Consider the following 6,294-nt stretch of genomic DNA (forward strand, 5'->3'; position numbering starts at 1 on the left):
TTAATGCAATCAGATTTTTAAAACAGGCTACAATCTCAATCTGTACACTTTGAAAACAAGCTGAGGTGTTAATAATTTGTCACCAGTCTTATCACTCTGTTGGCTTACGTTGGGCTTAGGATCAGCCAATAATAGCCACCATTACTGAGCACTTGTGCTGGACACCATGCTTCATGCTTTTATGCAGGACCTCATTTCATCCTATCACAGCACTGAGTGTGTAGCTATCCTTGTTTTATAAGCAAGGAAATAGTATCAGATATTAAGGAATTCTCTTGCTCAGGGCCATACAGGAAGTAACAGCCAGGATGCAGATCTAGCTTTGACCTCTCCAAAGACTCCTAGCAGCATGTCTTCACGCTTAGGTTTCTCATAAGTACTGTCATGCTAGATTCCTTCCCAGGGTGATTGAGTTGGAACCTGGAACATAGGTTTTCTTTTTATCCATTCTTGTTAAATTTTATATGTTTTATATGGCTTAAGCCTCCTTCTTAACCTGCTAGCTCCACATCTAATTGCTAATTAGTGGTGCTTTTTCTATGAGTATCAGAAACATAAGTGTTTTTTCCCTAGAAACTTCGGGATATATACCACTGCCGTGACACATGGGTTGATAAAAAGGGATAGGGTGGTATGCTTGGGGACATCTTGAGGTAGCAACCAGTCTCAGCATGGTAGAATAGGAATCTGGGAATTGCTTTCAGAATGAAAATCTGAGAACTCTGATTTCTAATAAACTTGAAAGAGTAAGAAATTACAGCATGTGGATGGAAGTGATCTTTAAAAATTTTTTTTTTCTTAAGATTTTAAGTAATCTCAACTCAGGGCTTGATCCCAGGACCCCCAGATCATTACCTGAGCCAAAATCAAGAGTCAGCTGCTTAACCAATAGAGCCACTCAGGCGCCCCTGGAAGTGATCTTAATGTAAAATATATTTGTTCCTACAAACCTCTGGCTACTTGATAGAGCATTATTCCAAAAGAACTGCTAGGCCACACACTGTCACAGTTGCTGGTTTTTTGTTTTTGTTTTTTTTTGAGATTTTATTCATGAGAGACACAGAGGCAGAGACATGGGCAGAGGGAGAAGCAGGCTCCTTACAAGAAGCCCAATGTGGTACTCAATCCTGGACCCCGGAATGACAACCAGAGCCAAAGGCAGACGCTCAACCTCTGAGCCACCCAGGCATCCCTGTCACAGTTGCTTTTAATAACCTCATGGTTGATTCTGGTCCACAAATGTACTTAAAATTTTTTTCGGATAACAGAAATGACCTAATGTTAGTATCTCCTTTTATTTTTTTTTTATTTTTTTAATAAATTAATTTTTTATTGGTGTTCAATTTACCAACATACAGAATAACACCCAGTGCTCATCCCATCAAGTGTCCCCCTCAGTGCCCGTCACCCACTCATCCCCACCCCCCGCCTCCTCCCCTTCCACCACCCCTAGTTCGTTTCCCAGAGTTAGGAGTCTTTATGTTCTGTCTCCCTTTCTGATATTTCCCACACATTTCTTCTCCCTTCCCTTATATTCCCTTTCACTATTATTTATACTCCCCAAATGAATGAGAACATACACTGTTTGTCCTTCAGTATCTCCTTTTAAAAGCCTAAGCATACCTAAAAAGGTAGGGTGGGTGATTCAAAGTAGTAATATTGATGTTTTTGAAGTTTATGCATTTTATCATATCCTAAGACTGCTGTGTGAGAGTTAGGATTATCTTCTACCTCAAGGAACAGAAACCCACAATATGAAACAAAAGTAATGTTTTCTTGTGAACATCGCCAGTCGAGGGCTGGTAACTTTGCAGTCTTTCCAGACCCAGGCTCCTGCTATCTTGTTCCACCTTCAACATCTGTTGCACCTGAATCTCTGAGGGTGAGACCCAAGCATTGTGTTATTATTTCTGTCATTGTTTTTCCTTAAATGTGCCCAGCACTAGACCTGATTCCGTTTGTTGGCAGATGAGCACCATGAGGGCAGGGACTGTGCTCATTGCCTGCTGAGTCCCCAGTGCCTCTGCCATCTTGTCTGTGTTTTGCTAGTGGGAAAGAGGGTAGGGGAAAGGAGAATGTCCCTTCCCTTGAGGACACTTGCCAGAATGCCACACTGTTTCTGCTTACAGATGAGTGGCCAAAACTTCATCAAAGACCATACCCAGCTATTGAGAAATAATCTATACTTGGAGCAAGCATGTACCTAGTTAAAATTCAGAGGTAATTTTGCTGAGGAAGGAGAGGATGGAAATAAGGGACAACTGGCAGGCTTTGCCAAATTATAGCTAAAACATACTCACTTCAAAGACTGGATTCAGTTAAGGCAAAAAGTGCCAGTGGATATTCTGGTTTGCTAGGGCTGTCATACCAACCACAAAGTGAGTGGTGTGAATAACAGAAATGTATTATCTTATGGTTTTGAAGGCTGGAAGTCTGGGATCCAAGTGTCCTTTCTGAGGACTGTAAGGGAAAATATGTTCCAGGCCTCTCTCCCAGCTTCTGGTGCTTGATGGCAGTCTGTGGCATTCTGTGGCTTTGGGTACACCCCAATCTCTGCCTTCACATTCACGTGGTGTTCTCCCTGTGTGTGCATGTCTATATCCAAATTTTCCCTTTTTGTAAGGGTACCAGTCATACTGGATTAGAGGCCCACTAGGTTCAGTCTAACCTCATATTAAAAAAAAAAAAGATTTTCTTTTTAAGTAATCTCTATACCCAACATGGGGCTCAAATTCAACCCCAAGATCAAGAGTCATGCTCTACGGACTGAGCCAACCAGGCGCCCCTAGTATTAACCTCATCTTAACCTAATTAATCACATCTGCAATGACACTGTTTTGAAATATAAGGTCACATTCTGCGGTCTGGGGGCTAGGACTTAAACATATGAATTCTGATGGGACACAATTTAATCTATAACGGGGAAATCACAGAGAACCCCGTTTGAGGATGACTTGTTAAAAAAATGGCCCTGGTTGAGTCCAGAAAAGCTTTCCGGCCTGGCCTGGTCACCTGTCCTGTAGCTTCCCTGTGGCAGCAGCAGGGGGCAGGGCTGCATCGCCCTGCCGGGAGCCTCTTCTCAGTTTGCCCTTAACTGCCGGAAGGATTTTACATCTCACAAAAACCGACAGTTAAATGTGGTTCTATTTGGGCACTGCTACCCCTCCCTCAAAGCTTGGATGGACATCAAGTCCTGTGAATAAATGAGAGAGGAAGTGGGTCGGATGACTGCAACCTTATGGGTGTATATAGTAGGTTGGTAGGAAGAAGAGGCTGAGCGCAAGTGGGAGATCCACAGGCTCCATGCCTGGTGCCCAGGGGTTTGTGCATGGGACACAGAAGGAGGTGGTGACAAAGAGGCAGCAGCTTTGGTTTGCTGCCTCCTCCCCAGCAGCCTGTCTGCTCCTGGTGGCCAGTCCAGCTCCAGTCTAAGGACGTAGGTCAGCACCACCAGGGCTGCCTACGGCTGGTCAGCTAAGCTGAGGCCCCAACTCTCTTGATATAATTCCGAAATTTCCTAGTATAACTATTTTATTTTTATTTAAAAATTTAAATTCCGGTTAGTTAGTATACAGTGTCATATTAGTTTCATCTTGTTATAATTCTTTCTTTACTGTATTTCTGCACAGATGAAAGAAGGCATGATATTCAGCAAGAAATCGTTGAAGACCCACTATGTCTGATGACTTTCAAAAGATTTATGAAGCAGCTGGGGAGTGGACACTGAAGTCCATGGAATTAAATAGTTCAGCCCGGGGGACCAAAGGAGTGTCCGTTCTGTGTGGGGAGGTCAGGCCAGGCCAGGGTGAAGTGGGACTCCATTCACAAGATCTGCCAACAGTCTGGAACCTATGTGTCATGCTGATTCATCACTGACAACATGCTTGACACTCTTTCAGATTCTTGCCTTCATATTCTTTTGTTTCCCGAAGTAATAATTATGTGATTAAAAAGGTAAAGCACTTATTTTATACATAAAACTATAAAGAAAAATTACTTGTTATCCTTACATGCCAGAGAATGTGTCTTTTTTCTATCCTTATATCTGTATATAACATTTTTCTTGAAGTTTTATCTAAGCATCTTTTTTTTTTAAAGATTTTATGTATCTATTCATGAGAGACACACAGAGAGAGGCAGAGACACGGGCAGAGGGCTCCTGCAGGGACTCGATCCTAGGACCCCGGGATCACTACCTGAGCCAAAGGCAGATGGTCAACCATGAGCCACCCAGGTTCCCCTTATCTAAGCATTTGTGCACATAGTTTAAAAAGTCACATAGTTCTTATTAAGCTTGTTGAGAAATCCTCTACCCTACCATTTCCCCTCCCAGGACCGCTAGTATCACAGGGATTATATTAGCATTTTCTTCCAGGTCTCTAAATAATATGCTACTATCACCATATATAAACTTTTCATTTTAGGCATTATATGAAAATTCCTCTCTTCCTCCTCCCTCCTCTACCCTTCCCATCCCCTCATCTCCCAAAGAAGTTATATCAAATTTTAGTTACAGCATTGCTTAGCATTTAAATTGTTCTGAGCATGGAAATGGTATTCACAAGTGACCAGACACTATGACCACTTCTTTCTCGCACACCTCATTATTTTTGCCTAGACAGAGTACTTGGTTTCTCACCTGCTTTGTTGTATTTTTTTTAAGATTTTATTTATTTGGGAGAGCAAGAGAGGGGACAACGGTAGGGGGTGGGGAGCACAGAGGGAGAAGCAAGGTTCCTGCTGAGCAGGGAGCCTGATGGATGTGGGGCTCCATCCCAGGACCCTGGGATCATGATCAGAGCCAAAGGTAGACACTTAACCTACTGAGCCATCCAAGGGCCCCCCTTTGTTGTGTTCTTATCACAAATTCAGCCCTACCTTCTGTGACATCTGGGAGCTCTTGATATCCATCCAGAGTAGGTATTAACAGCTTCTCCTCCCAGGAGAGGGAGGTACAGCCTCTGATGCTCACCTGGAACTGGAAGGTCTCCTTTCCCTTTCCTTAAGGATTCCTTCCATGTCCATCCCCTGTTCTCTGCATCCCATTCTTCCTCAGGCTTAGTTTATTTTCCTCCATGATCACCCAAGGAGAAAGGGTACACAAGAGGTAGAATTTTTCAGATCCTCACATAGCTGTATAATTCAGCTGAGCACAATAAGACCTGCTGGCAGTAGTTTTTCTTTAGAATCTTGGCCAAATTGGAAGATGTTTTGATTTCTGATCTTTTATCTGTGATGTGTAGCCTCCCTGGGCCTCCAGCCCCCAACCCTGTGAGATCTCTTTGTTTCTGGTATTCTGTCTGACGTGTTTTTACCTATTGTGCCATTATTGGGCCCTCATTTGTAAATTCCTGTCTTTCAACTCTGGATAATTTTCTTGAATTATCTCATTTTCCCTCTTCTCTCTTTTGGCCCTTCTGCTATTCAAGTGGCCTATCACCCAAATGGCCTCTCACATTCTTTTTTTTTTTTTTCTCCTGTTTTCCAGCCATTGGTCTTCTTGCTCTATTTTCTGAAAGTTTCCCGCATCTTGTCTCTACTACTGACTAGCAATTCATTTTTTTGTTTCACCCTAAGCCATTTACAGCTTTGTGCATCTGCTTTCCAGTTCACAAAACAGTTTTCCTGTCCTTCCTCTTTCTCCTTGACTGTATGGGGTTTGCCTTAAATTTTGCTTCCTTTAATTGTTGTTGAAGTGGGGTTTCAGGAAGGAGCCAAAGTTAACCTGTGTTTTCTTTTTTTTTTTATAACTTCTTTTTTTTTAAGATTTTATTTATCTATCCATGAGAGACACACACAGAGAGAGAGAGAGAGAGAGGCAGAGACACAGGCAGAGGGAGAAGCAGGCTCCATGCAGGGAGCCCGACATGGGACTCCATCCTAGTTTCCAGGATGAAGCCCTGGGCTGAAGGTGGCGCTAAACCACTGAGCCACCCCGGCTGCCCTAACCTGTGTTTTCAGTCTGACATCTGCCTGGGTCTGCTTCTGTTTGTTTCTTCATATAGTTTATTCTTCCAACTTTATTGAAGTATAATCAAAGTGCAATTAACTGCATCTATTTAAAACGTACAATTGAATCAATTTTGACATGTATATATACCTGTGACATCATCACAATTAAGATAATGAATATTTTGCCATCATTTCATCATCTACAAAATTTCTTTGTGCCCCTTTGTGACTCTCCCTTACCCCTGTCCCCAGGCAACACTACTCTGGGTTTCCTGTCTCCATCAAATAACTAACTTATTCTAGGATTTTATATAAATGGAATCATACAGGATGTACCATTTT

This window comes from Nyctereutes procyonoides, unplaced genomic scaffold (genome assembly GCF_905146905.1).
Source record: "Nyctereutes procyonoides isolate TBG_1078 unplaced genomic scaffold, NYPRO_anot_genome, whole genome shotgun sequence".
NCBI lineage: Eukaryota > Metazoa > Chordata > Mammalia > Carnivora > Canidae > Nyctereutes > Nyctereutes procyonoides.